Genomic DNA, 13,329 nt, shown 5'->3' with positions numbered 1-13,329 from the left:
TGCTTTGTGAAAGCTCTCCGCTTTCTTTTTGTTATGTCATGTAGCATTCCTGCTTTTGGCTACCAAGATGCGCCTGGCAGTATAGTCAAATAAGTAAATAAATGAATAAATGAATAAACAAATCTCTCAACTAAATAAATGAAATCTCAAGTTACCTTATGATGGGTTGTGAAGTCTGACCAAGCGCAGTACACGTATGTTTTCATTTGTCTCCGACTGTTTCTAGATTCCATTTGTCATTCCTTTATCCGATTGTATATATTGCTGTATTTAACCATTGAAAAATTATTGGTAATCTAACCCCGATGAAATGCTTTTTGGTTCTTTTAAAGCATATAGAACAAATAAAATAAAATAATTGACGCTTTGTTTTTGTTTGATGAAACCTTTCAGTTTGTTCATGATTTTTCGAGAACCAGCGAGAAATATCACTCCTGTTTATCATTACTCCTGCAATAATTGCCGCACTTGATAAAAAAATTGTCTCCGGTTAATTGAGTTCTCGGCCGCATATGTGGCCTTCGTTTCTAGATGTGCGTGTTTCCACCAAGGTATCCTGCGAAGTCGAGCGCTTATGGCCGATGTTCAGAAAAGTTCAAGCCGCTTCACCGTTCTTCTTTTTTTTCAGTCACCTGGTATCCGCTCGTGCCTTAGTTTACGTTTGGACCATCAGCTGACCCGTGGACCCGCATGGCTATATGCTGGCCCGTCCGCAAATCTTTATTATGGGCTCCGAAGCTGTTGTCAGCAAGGTGGGTGATTTAAGATTAGCTTCTCGGATCGTTCATGAAACGTGCCCGTGGCAGTGCGAGTTATCAGTGCGGTTGACTTCTTTGCTCTCCACTGTCAGTGTCATTACCTATTCGTGGCTGTTCTGAGATCATAATGTTGGTATGACTTCAATATGTTGAGGACATCCATTGAGAAAGTTATCTTACCTGTCTTCTCTTCTTTTATTTTCAGATGGTGGTGCAAGTGTTAAGGAGCTTTGTTTAGACATCTGTGGAATTCATGACATTGTAGACTTCGTCTGCAAGGCGATTTCCACTGACTGTGATCGTCCTCGTGTGCATAATGGGTACAAATGCACAAAATACGACGGCAACAACTTACATGGCATGACCCGAAGCCGCAGCGTGGAGTTGAAGCGTTATGCACAGCCACCTGCGCTACGTGCGGAGAATAAAAACAATCACTTCTGTAGAACAGAGCGACATTTTTCATTGCCGTTTTTTTTATGTCGTCTTATCATTTTTGCAAGAGTTGCGCGTAGCTACAATGACCCAACGTCATTCTTCTCCAGAACACATTCCGGCAGGAACGTGCAGTCTCACACCACCCCTTCTGGCCGCTGACCTATTACTACTATTCCCAAAACGTCCATCGCAAACATGGCCTCCACGAAACGAACTCCTTCTTCCTCCCTCAGATACCTAATGATAACTGCACGAATAGTGCACAGGACGCGGGGCCTTTGCCGATAAGATGACTTTGGGGTTCGATGAATCCGTGCGAGTGTTGCAACAACATTGGCTTGCAACATTTTCACGACCATGGAAACGTCAAACTACATGCCTCAATTTGTCTCTCGTCACGTCTTCCAGCTGCCTTGGAGTAGGTTCAGCACCATTCTGTCATGTTACCGCGTACTGCACCACTAATGTTGATTCCTGTAAGAGCTGCAATAGCCCGACTGTCGTCGATGATTTAGGAATCTCACTATGGGCACTTTCAGAAATTTATTCATGCAAACCAGCAGCATGTGTACATAGTGCTACGATCTAAAGCACATGATAGTATAGAATAGGGATAACTTTAACAAAGTGCCGGCAAATGATGATTTAACGAGTCGTGACGATGGCCAAGCGTCGACCCGGGGTTATACTGTACTCTGCACTAGCCTAGTTGGGCCCGTTTGTAGTGGGTCATGAGGCTTGTGCTTTTCGAGCGCACCCCGGGCCTGCTGGACGGCCCATAAAAGCACATTATATCAGGACATAGGATGGGCTATTAAATGCGAACAAACTTTCATGTGCTAGGAAATTGCTCTCAAGCAAGCCACTGAGGATTGCCTAATTTCCCATTGGTGTGCATATGCATGTGGTGACTGTAAACAACCACATTATGTGGTGAGCATCAGATCTGGCACGTTCGCTTCTGGTCTGTTATACACGGGGTGTTGCGGCGAGATGGAGGTAGAGAGTACCTCAGCTGCTCCAATTCTAAATTGTATGTTCGAAAAACTAAGGAAAAGGAAGTAATATTAAAATAAATAAATGAATGAAAAATAGGTGAGAATACGCCAATAAAAATAACAACGCCGCAGCGGAGAGCTCAATTCACATTTGTTCATGACGCTAACTCAATGATAAACGGACTTTTCAATCCTAATCCATGGGTGATAGAATGCTCTACGTACCAAACGTATGGTGCACGCAAAAGTACAGTTTACAGTAAAAGGATAAGCGTTTATTTTCATGCATACCTGTACAGGGCTACTTATTACAAGCTCTGATTTAACCTTATGTCAACTTTTAAAATGGAGACTTAAAATTTTTTTCGCATTCTGCTGCGCCCTGAATGACTTGCCCACCACGATCCAAGCGATTTCTTGTATATTAAAGGGCCGATCTGATGTTTAACCTTGCACAATGCTTGTGAATTTGATTATCAACACTTTGACTACTTGACTTTGGCGGGAAAGTAATAGGGTGATTTGATTTTTTGAACCTAATTAAGTGAACACGAACGCTATGGCTAGTGAGGGCTACAGGAGCAACAAAAGCAACCACAAAGAGGCACTCGAGAACACGGAATCGGGTGAAGTGGATTATGTTCACCACGTTGCAGTGTAAAGAACGGGTACAGACAAGAACAGATGACGTAGTGTGACTGTGTTGTCTCCTCTTGTCTGCGCTGCTATTTATGATGAGGATTGTGCCAGGCGCACGCGCTTCCTATGGTCTTAGTGGGCACGACTCACGCGTTCACAGCGTTCCTTGTTTGTTTCGTACGACCCGATGTTTCTTTTTAGCGGTGCTACCTAACTCGGTCCGTTCAGCTAGTTGATGTCGATGCAGCGTTTTGTGACGACGGTTCTCTCGCGCGGTTGTCGTGAAGTAGTCCTGAATTAGGTTCCTCGCTGTGGCTTAGGAATCGGGAACCAAACTGAAACTCTGAAGTTTACCTATAGCTCGCACGTTATCAGTGCGGATCGCCAAAAATGCATTTGGAATTAGAGAAAATTTATGGATGCAATCTGATGCGTTTGTACATTTGTGAACGCCAGGTAAACTTCTCTAGACGTGAGCTCCGCGAAAAAAGGAGAGCCGGATGAGTCAGAAGTTTTCATGATTTTCCTGTCTGCGTCCTTAGGCATTTTTCAATATTACTGAATCTTCACCTAGTAGTGGCTTATTTATGCCACAGCACTGGAGCAGAATGACAAATAAGTGTACACCTCAAGCGTGTCTAAGTATCGAGGTGTACAATCTATCCGTTTTCAAGAAGATTCGTAAAACGAGGGACATCTGTTTTTATGTGCTAGTTTATTTCGCACCATTGCATTGATTGACGTTAAGCCTTCGACGTATTTGTGCGCTTCTGCAAGTCAGGGGGTGTTTCAACCGTTTCAAGGTGTGAGCTACCACCAATGATGACGAGCGCATGCTCGGGTACGCTGCATGAAGCAACGCCAATAGAAGCCAGTAACGTGGCAAGCCGCCATTGTTCTCGTACTACCACAGACTTGGCCTTCATTCTTGATGCCCAGTATCAATCTCAAGGACACCGCCGAGATGACGTCCGAACGTTGCTGTTGAGGTGAGATGAACGGCAGCAATGTCTTACAACATCATTCATTCTAGCGTTGGAAAATGACTTTCAGAATTTTATAACAGGGGCACGCAACTGTCGCGAAAAATGGATGTCCTCTTCTTTAGGTAGAAAATTGGCGAGAGAGAAAAAAAAATTAGACGAAGGTTAACTGCAGTGACTGACCGGTGGGCTTCCTTGCAGGGCATGATGGGAAAAGGGGAGGAAGGGTGGGGAGACAAGAATTAAAGATATGAAGAAGACATGTCCGCGCAAACTGATGGTGGGTTTAGTTCTACAATCAGCCTGAATGCTTTTGAAAACACTGTAGCTCTTTTATAGCAACTCTGGCTGACGTCGACTGCCACCAATGCCCGAGGGTTCTGTTTTTCTTGAGGGGATGGCTATCAAGCTTCTCGAGAGTGGTGCAGAGGACCTTTCTTTGTACACTGAAACCAGGACAATCGCACAGAAGGCGCAGGATCATCTCTTTGCACCTACAAGCTTCATATTCTGGTGCAATATTGCCGTTATTTCTACAGCAGCCTTCAAGCCAACTTCCTAAATTATCCTTAAAAGCTCTTAAGAAATAGTAATACTGCATGAGCGGCAATATTGAAGGTACTAGTATAAATGCTACTTGGTTGACAGGTGCATCTGGCTGATGCTGACAATATTTGGCGCGTTATCAAAAGTTGCTCAAACGCCAAAAACTAATCGCAACGTTCCTTTCGCAGTATATCGTTCAGACACATTAGACAAATGTGTGTGGGTCCAGAGAAGGGCTTAACTTTCATTCAATCAGGCACAGGCAGACAACGAAATGAAGTAGCTACACTTAAACACAAAATTACAATTCAAGAAAACAACAAAAGATTCTCTCATAAGATTCTTGCGTAAGCTACAGCGGTTCTCTGTGTGCTTTCTTTGGCTCTTGTTCTCACATCTTGCGCAACGAAGTTTCAGGTAAAGCTCACATTTTAGACTGTCTACTAGACAAAAATGTAAGCTTGCGTGTGTGTGTACTTTTTTTAGTTGTTGCAGATAGTATCGCCTGCCCTCCTACCAAATTGTAGGAGGGCCAGCTGAGGCGGTCGGGTTCAGACAGACACGCCGATAAAAACGTTCCGCTCGAGGGATGCGGTGAAATGCATTCTGTCTGAGCAGCTGGGACGAGCAACGTGGTTTGAGGCTTATCCAGATTACTGGACTGGTTTAAAGGATTAACCACTACAGCGGGTGCGATGCGAGACAAATGCGTTTCCGGAAACCGAAGAGCCTTATGCGCGCACTATGCTAGTCCTCCAAGTATTGAAAACTTCATTCGAAAGCGGTTTACGAAAAAGTCGTTGTCGTCTGAAAAAGAAAAAAAAAACGGAATAACACCACCGCGGAGCTTAGGCGTTCCTTCAGCTGGCGAGTATTATCCACCGTTTTATTGCTTCCTCACTTTTTTTTCTTTATGGAGGATTTACGCCTAAAGACACCTACTTAATTTAACTCGGGCGTCTGAAGCACACCGAATTTCGCTACGTTAATCCAATTACAGCCTCGATGGCTTTACTTTAAGTGCTTTTGTCACAGCTTGCTTTTTGTAATAATAACTTTAAACAAAAAGGAACTTTCACTTGTTAGCCGCATTGGCTTGTTTCGGAAAATGAGAATGAAAAACTAGAATAGCGTGCATTACGCTATGCCGCCGCACTTCGCTGCAGTTGCGTGCTCTCCGCTGGTAAAGCGTACTCAGCAGCAAAATAAACATGCAAGTACTGACCGTACTGAAGGCAAGAGTAACCACCACGGTACTGCGGGGGCTATGGTGCTTTGCTCCCGAGCACGGAGGTCGCAGGTTCCATTTGCGGCCACGGTGGCCGCATTTCTATGGGTGGAGAAACGCGAAACACGCTCGTGCAGCGTGATTTGGGTGCACGTTGAGGAACCGAAGGTGGTCAAGGTGAATTCGACGGTCTCCACTGCCCAGTGTAGCTTTGACACGTTAAACCCATGAATCAACCAGCCTGAACGTGACGCATGACTTGCAAAACAGATTACTGGGCCACCGGCTGACAAACCCGCCTATACGGCGTACTGCGGTGAGGATGACGCAGTCATCGCCTCAATGGCGTAGTCTGCAAGCAGCATAATTCATTCGCCTTCCCACACGTAAGCAATGTTAAGTGTTCCTGCCTTACGTTTTCATTTCGTTCCAAGTGTCTCGAGTAATGGGCGCCAGCGAACACAAGGCAGCGCGGTGGGCAGGTACGGACCAAACTCGGAGTGATACGGAGCAGACTTCTACCAAAAACCTAGCCAAGTTCGAAATTTGTCACACTGCCGCCGGCTTTTGCGTTTCCGCGATGCGGGGAGCAGCTGCTGCAGATTGAAGTGATAACGCTTCCAGGTATCAATGACGCACAAAAATCTCAACTGTTGCCGCACGTCAAGAAGCTGTGGCAACGGACACTGTCATGACGATGAACAGTGCGATCTTCGTCGCAAAGGGGGAAGTGTGGGGAGGGTCTGATTTAGATCTCGTAGTGGCGGCGTTATCGCTGTCAGCCGCCCACGAAGAGCTGCCCGAGACGCGTTAGTGGCGGAAGTGCCACTCGATGAGCTGATCTGCCACGTATCTCACCGAGTTGGGTTTGAGGCTATCGGGAACATGGTACTGTGGTCCTTCTCATAATTCACGGCAGCACATTACAGAGCTACAAACAATGGCCGCACATTTTCTGGCCGAGTTCGCCCATCATGAACGGCGAGGAGCACAGAAACCTCAAGGTATTGTTGCCCTCTATTTTTTCTGCACGCCGCTCTTTCCTGCTTCGTTAATCAATGACAGAAGTCTGTCATTACCGTTCTGCATCCCACCGCAGTTTGGACGCTTAGCTCAAGCCTCCCCTGTCCTTGAAGTAGAGATTTACCTATAATTTAAATTCTTTCAGCCCAAATTTTGGAATGATGCTTGCCAGCAATGCAATAGTTGCAGCCTCTCATTTACTTATTGAAAGCAATAGGTGCAGGCGAAGCAAAAATACGCGGAAAAGTAGTCTATAGGTTAACACTTCTAAAAACACCTTGCTCGCTAAAGCACCCCCCCCCCCCCACAAAAAAAAAGGCACGTGATTGAAAGCTACCACTGGCACTAAATCCTTGTCTAGGAGGTATGGGTCTTCTACGGCGTGATTTCTTTCCTGTTTTGCCCTTCGACAGTAACTGACTGAACGGTGACACGAGAGCTTTACGGTAGCCATCTGGAGTGCTGCGTGGGCAGATTGCTCCCCCGCGCGTTCGTCCTTGGTCACGTCGTCTATCTTCCCTTGATTGCTTCCTCCGCGAAGGCCCACAGGGGATCGCCTCGTTTTCCAAGAAGCATCAGTGCCCACCAAAGCTCGCGATGTCTTTCAGGTGGGATTGGAACTTCGTGCAGTGAAGGGACCTGGTTGCACTCTTGTCACTAAATTTCAATTTGTCGCCGGCAGGCCGTGAATCGGATCAAAGCAAGCAGGGATAAAGAACAGGTTTAGCTCATGCACAAACTAGATTAGCGCGTTCGGCTCTCAGTCGCAATTTAGTTTGGTCGCCACTGGACCTTTCTCCCGCGAAGACCAGTTTGCGCGGGAGATAGTGATGTCATTCTTTCCTTCTAGTTTTTGGCTTGGACATTCTGCCCGAACGTGAGCGAGTCTTCCCTCGTTTGCGCTGCAGAATACTGAGATGACGTTTCTCAAGTCGTGATAGTGCATTTCAGAGGGCTGTTTTTCTTCGTTCTTTTTCTTTTCCTGCAGACTTTCGAGTATCCGTGTATTTCGAGTATCTAATACATTTTACATGCGCGCCACATTTTTGTGTGCGCTGTTCGTAGTGGCGATACGGTCGTCAGATACACTTATATGATGTACGTCGCTGCTGTGAAAACTTGGGCAAAGACAGGGAACCAAACGAAACACGTGACAATCATGCGCCATTCTTATCTGCATTCCTAGTCTGCCTTCGTCATCCAGATCACCGATAGAAAAACACAGGCAATAGATAGATAGGCAGCCGTCTAAAGTGCTATCTGTCTGCCCGACGCCTTCAAATAAAAGCGTAGTAAAGGCTGAAGGCGCACGGACAACTTCACTGAAAGCTATTTGTCGTTTAATTAGTGCTTCACTATCCCGTTCGTGTGATCACAATGTATTCATCCTAATTTTGCTACAGCAGCGTCTATGCTCTCAAGAATATAAATCCAATCATCAGTATTGCAGGGAAATGCTTTTAGATTACTATTTCCGCGGTAGGGCTACCATTGTTTTTCTTTAGTTTTTGTTTTAGGTCTTTCGTGTGCACATCTTGGACAGTGTTATTATGAAGTATTGAGCCTTTCTTGATGCTGTAAAGGTGCTTTATTTTGTAAATAACCTTACTTTCGCAACATTGCTATTTACTATAAGAAAAGAACAATGTTTTGATTGATGATACTTTTGATAACTTTGTTGTAGCATTTATATTTTTTGACACAAATACACAGCTTGCCTATGTCCCGTTCTGATTGCACCATCAACTAGCTTTTCGCTATTGGTCTGACGTGTCCTGGGATTTTCATAACTATAAATTGATGAAATAAAATTAAGTGATTAAGCAAACTGCTTGCGCACGAATTTACAATACTAAAGGTCAGGTGGCGTCGCACTTAAACTTCGGATCTATATGAATATGCAGTCAAATTTAGGACCTCACAGTGACTACATCGGCGCTATCCAAAATTCAAGTCTTGCTTTGTTTCCTCTGGGAACAGTCATCAAATTTCAGCCAGAAAAATGCGAATGCAGCGTCGTGTCATTACCAGTTTTAATTATCTCGTCATCGTCTCGTAAAGAAGTGTAATATAGACTCTATTATTAGTCATTTGCGTGCGGATATGACATCCTTTAATAAAACCCTCTGTGCAGTGGTGCGAAAGGCACGCGTGTTCTGGAAGGCAAGCATTTCTTGAAGCGCATTTGCAAATGAAGCGGACAAGTACATGTTTCGGCGTCACCGAATCGCGTGGTTCTTTGCCTTCAGTTTTCCGCCCCAAATAGCAAACACGTGACGAGTGCACGCTTCCTCGGGTTGGGATTTCTTTGATAACATGAAACAAGCGCTCTCTCTTTCTTGTTCCTCTCTACTGAAGCGAAAACGGGTTCCCCTTGTGTTGCTGGAGCGCAAATGTAATTACACCATTTTTGATGTCTGTTTTCTTGCCCAGGTCATTCATTGAGTGCGCGCATGCAGAAAGTTTGCTTATTCCGCGGTAAGAGCCTTTGTTTTATAGCCAATATGGGTTTTCGAAAGCATAAATATATACAAGATCTCACGCTTGATTATCATTCTGAGCTTTCGCAGGCTGCATGCGCAGAAGTAGTCAATCATTCGTTTCTTTTTTCAAATGTACTCTTGCTTGCTAAATTTTAAACAGTGTGGCTGGTTTCCCGACACCTCGCGCTTTGTTTCCGTAGAGCCATTGCTTCTCGCAAGTAAATCCGTAAGCGCAAGATAAATTATTTCTGTTCTCCTTTCGTTCTTCAGATAATAATTTTTGAGTCGCTGTAGAGGCAAGTACAATTATTTGCGAAATGTGTGATCGTGCCATCATTTTTACTCAAAATTTGTCGCCATCCACGAATACTTATGAAGGAAACGTTTTAGAAAACGGCAACATGACCAAAGCGTAGGTGTATTAACGGTTTGCAAACGCCCCTGCAGACTGAACAAATATAGTTTCTCAGTACAAAGGGCCGAACCTATGCCTGCAGCATGTCCGCGTGATTAAAAAAATAATATGCGTTCCTTGGCATATATATATATATATATATATATATATATATATATACATATATATATATATATATATATATATATATATATATATATATATATATATATATATATATATATATATATATATATATATATATATATATATATATATATATATATATATCCGGATTTCAAGAAAATTGAGCTTACATCACGCTTATTTTGGTGCTACCACTTTAAATGCTTTCCCTAGTATTTCCAGTTACGGCGAAACAGTAGTTAACCCCTACTATTTCTCTTTTCGAGCGGCCTCTCTGGGTAAAAACGAATGGTTGCTTGCTACAGTGTCCTTCTTTTTCTTTGGCATCCAAATTCGCGCGCTACGCGAAAGCTCTTTTTTTACTAGCCTTAAACCTACGACTGTTAATTTCCCAGTTTGTAGGGAGGACGAGCTCTATGCAATTACCCGTGATTTATGGTCTAATTACCGAGACCTGCTTTGAACTCGGGGCAACGTATGGCAGCAAGGCATTGTACCACGACCACAAGAGAAATGAGCTTCATTCCGATGAAGCAGTTAATAGGGAAATATAGAGAAATGCGCGACTCAGCCTTGCTTATATAGCTGAAGCAGTTCTATTGGAGCTTCCGAAGCGTAAATGGCCACTGGCAGGGCAATATTAATCATGCTCGGCCGTTGGAGGTTAACGGTGTCAGTATGGGGTGTCATGTATCTTCTGTAAAACCTTTTGCTAATTTTGTAGATGGATATTTTTCGTCGATGGATACTCGCGGCTATAAAGACACTTGGAGAACCTTAATAGGGAACTGCGTTACTGGCCTCTCGTATTTACCCTTCACTGTAAAGGTACTTATTATATAGTTTCTCAAAACGCTGCGGATAGGTCAAATTCGTTTAGATTGTTCTGCCAACATCGCTGGTCGAGGAGGAGGAGGAGGAAATAAAGAGGGAAGGCAGGAATGTTACGCATAAGTGTAGTAAGGGCTTATTCATGCTGACAAGACCTAGAGGTCGCGTGACAGAGTTGGTCGCAATTGGTCGCTTTTCTCGAAAGCGACTGTTTTCGGTTTAGCCGCTCACTGCTCGATTAAAAAAAAAGAACCTATTGAACCAATCAACGGCGCAGGAGGAAGACACGCTGACGATTATTTTACGTGGTAGTGACATAAGCAGGCAGATCTGAACGGCATTATCGCTATACATTTCGGTGTGGCAACAAGCAGGTCCAATTTGCCGGTGTGAACATCGGTCACCGTGAGCGGCTTCTTGGTCTCCACTTTATTTAGTTATATAGTATAGTTGTTTAGTAGTGTATATATATAAATATATATATATAGTTTATATAGTGGCGGTCGGTCTTGTCAATCACCGTTGTGAATGCATCTTCAAGGAGAAAGCAGAGAAATAAATCAGGTGGAAATGTCCGACTTGCTACCCTGCTCTGGGGGAGGAGAAAATTGAGAAGATAGCAGGTAGAGCGAGAGTCCAACACTATCAGGGCCAGTGTAATACGGGCGTGAAATCAAACAACCGAGGAAACCTAAGCACTTCATATGAGTTGTGAATGTGAAAGCATTAGTGTTCAATTGAGTGTGCCGCTGAGCGGTCCTTCGAGGTTTGCGCTGCGTGTAATGTTTTCTAGTTTTGCTGGAGGGTATGTTATCGAGTTTCGCGATTACATTGGTTCGGGTTACGTTTCTGTACGATTTCTACGATAGAATGTTCGCTGTAGACCCGAATTATTTGGACGATATTGCTGAGAAATCACGGACGCCGCATGCCACCGACGTCCTGCACGACGAAATACGGAAGAAGCAGCAGCTGTCACCAACAAGGCATCGCCGCGACTCTCCACGGCGTACCTTCCGCCGTGTCTGCTCCGTTGATGCTCGCTGGTGACGTGGCGTCGCGGCGATTCCCTCTCCCCTCGCGCCACATGGGTAACGTCATTGGAGCAGCAGGTGTTCCGTTTCTGCCGATATGCTTCGTCGAGGCGCGACCCAGCAAGTGCGAGCCAGCGTCAGGAGCGTGTGGTTCCGCTGCTACAGACGTCGCCGACTTTTTCAATCAATATGCTAATTGACTGTTTTGCATCAAAACACGTTAAAATCTGAAGTCGTTCCCACAGCTGTGCGGAGAATGTACGCGATCTTCGGTGCGAACAGTTGGTGACAAATGGGGTCTAAAAAATGCAGCTAAGTACTTTATACAACTTCTTAGGCGAACCGCACTAATGGTATCAGGTTATGCTTCTCTGTATCTACGGAGATCAATGAACGTGTTCAAAAAGCGCATGCTCTGCTGGTGTGGCGATTCATTTTTTCCACCAAACAAGCAAATTCTGAAGTCTAATGTGGTAAATTGAGAGGAATATGTAACAACCCCCCTCCCCTTCCCTCCCACTCAATCAAACGCGTAAATAAGGGGCCCGTTCACCATGCTTTTGCCTCACTTTTCCTCAACAATTCCGATTCTGTTGCGTTAAAAATAAAGGCCATATAAGGGAGCTTTAGGCACCTATAATGGTGATGGCTACTTCTTTTCTGGAATTGTAATATAAAGAAAAAGAATTCTAAGATTAGAAGAGATGTCACAGGTTCGAAATATGTAGAAGGGAGTTCGATAAATGAAGTAGATTAAGTTCATGCAGTCTAAGACAAACTGTAGCATACACTTACAAAAGGCGAGTTAAAGTTACACCACGCACTCTACTGAGTCTCAACATACACCCTGGGCACATACGCTTAGTTCCAAACAAGTACACGAGGCTGCGAATTTGTCTGCTATGAAGAGGCCTACAGATGAAGAAAACGTGCATGATATACGTACAGTCGCCCAAATCTTTAACTGGTGTGCGGGAGCGGCGACTTTTCCGTGCGTCAGCGCCGTTTGACGGGGCGAGGCTGGAAACAGTCTGAGGCTAAGCGCATGCGGACAAAGCGCGCTCAGCTGGGCCCATCGTCTACTAGGCTGTTTCCAGCCTCGCCGCGTCATACGGTGCTGACGCCCGGAAAAGTCGCCGCTCCCGCACACCAGTTAAAGATTTGGGCGACTGTACATAATGCACGCACAGACACACTAGAGTTAAAGGTGAGCTTCGTCGCGCAAGATGTGGAAAGCTTAGCATAGCGCACATTTTAGACAACAATCGTACATAAACGCAAACCGTGAAAGTTGGTTCCGCATACAAAACTCACATTCGCTGAATTATGCAGGAGGGACGACTTCTTCTTCCCATTTACACATGCAACTTCAATTTCACCCGCAAGTGGTCGACATTAAATGAATTCAGTGTTCAGAAATGGCAGTACTAAAAATCGCTACAAGTTGGGGCCATCGACAGTTCGCAGTTTTTTTCCTTTCGTTATGTGTGCGCATGCGCTAACTGATCGAGGACAGGATCCAGGCTACACGTAATCGTTGCAGCCCCTCGCCCGTTGGGCGCGGCGTGCAAATAATGGACCGAGCGACAAAGTGCCGGCGTTCGCCGCTTGAACTGCGTCTGTGTTCTCGCCGGTCGATAATACGTCACGATTTTCGTTTGCCAGAACGGAGCTCCTGCGAGTTCGATTTCGTCCTACATTTGCAGTTTCGTCCGTTTGTAAAGACGTAACTTTTGATGACTTAGCAATGAGCTGCGATGCAGCTATCGTAGAGCTTCACATGCGTGTTCTTGGCAAGTTTTAGTAGTGCGCTTCGCGCCGCCAGCG

At 44.9% G+C, this 13,329-nt stretch overlaps 2 protein-coding genes across 7 annotated transcripts in view; one reads left to right on the top strand and one right to left on the bottom strand.

Moving 5' to 3' along the window:
• Positions 1-1,100, top strand: part of LOC135917653 (uncharacterized) — a 69,055-nt gene extending 67,955 nt beyond the window's left edge. For both annotated transcript variants that reach the window (XR_011513982.1, XR_010569367.2), the window contains 2 exons: positions 629-752; positions 964-1,100. The gene's annotated coding sequence lies outside the window, so the exon portion shown is untranslated. The remainder of the gene's footprint in view (positions 1-628; positions 753-963) is intronic.
• LOC135917655 (uncharacterized) overlaps positions 1-12,967 on the bottom strand; it is a 597,391-nt gene extending 584,424 nt beyond the window's left edge. For 4 of the 5 annotated variants that reach the window (XM_065451224.2, XM_070537235.1, XM_070537234.1 and 1 more), the window contains exon 1: positions 12,817-12,961. The gene's annotated coding sequence lies outside the window, so the exon portion shown is untranslated. Of the gene's footprint in view, positions 1-12,816 lie in introns of all 5 variants that reach the window. The other variant, XM_065451225.2, reaches the window with a different exon arrangement.
• Between the last annotated feature and the right edge of the window lie 362 nt (positions 12,968-13,329).

This window comes from Dermacentor albipictus, chromosome 4, assembly GCF_038994185.2.
Source record: "Dermacentor albipictus isolate Rhodes 1998 colony chromosome 4, USDA_Dalb.pri_finalv2, whole genome shotgun sequence".
Classification (NCBI taxonomy): domain Eukaryota; kingdom Metazoa; phylum Arthropoda; class Arachnida; order Ixodida; family Ixodidae; genus Dermacentor; species Dermacentor albipictus.
The sequence above is the reverse complement of the archived record's forward strand: the minus strand, read 5'-3'. Positions and strand labels throughout refer to the sequence as shown.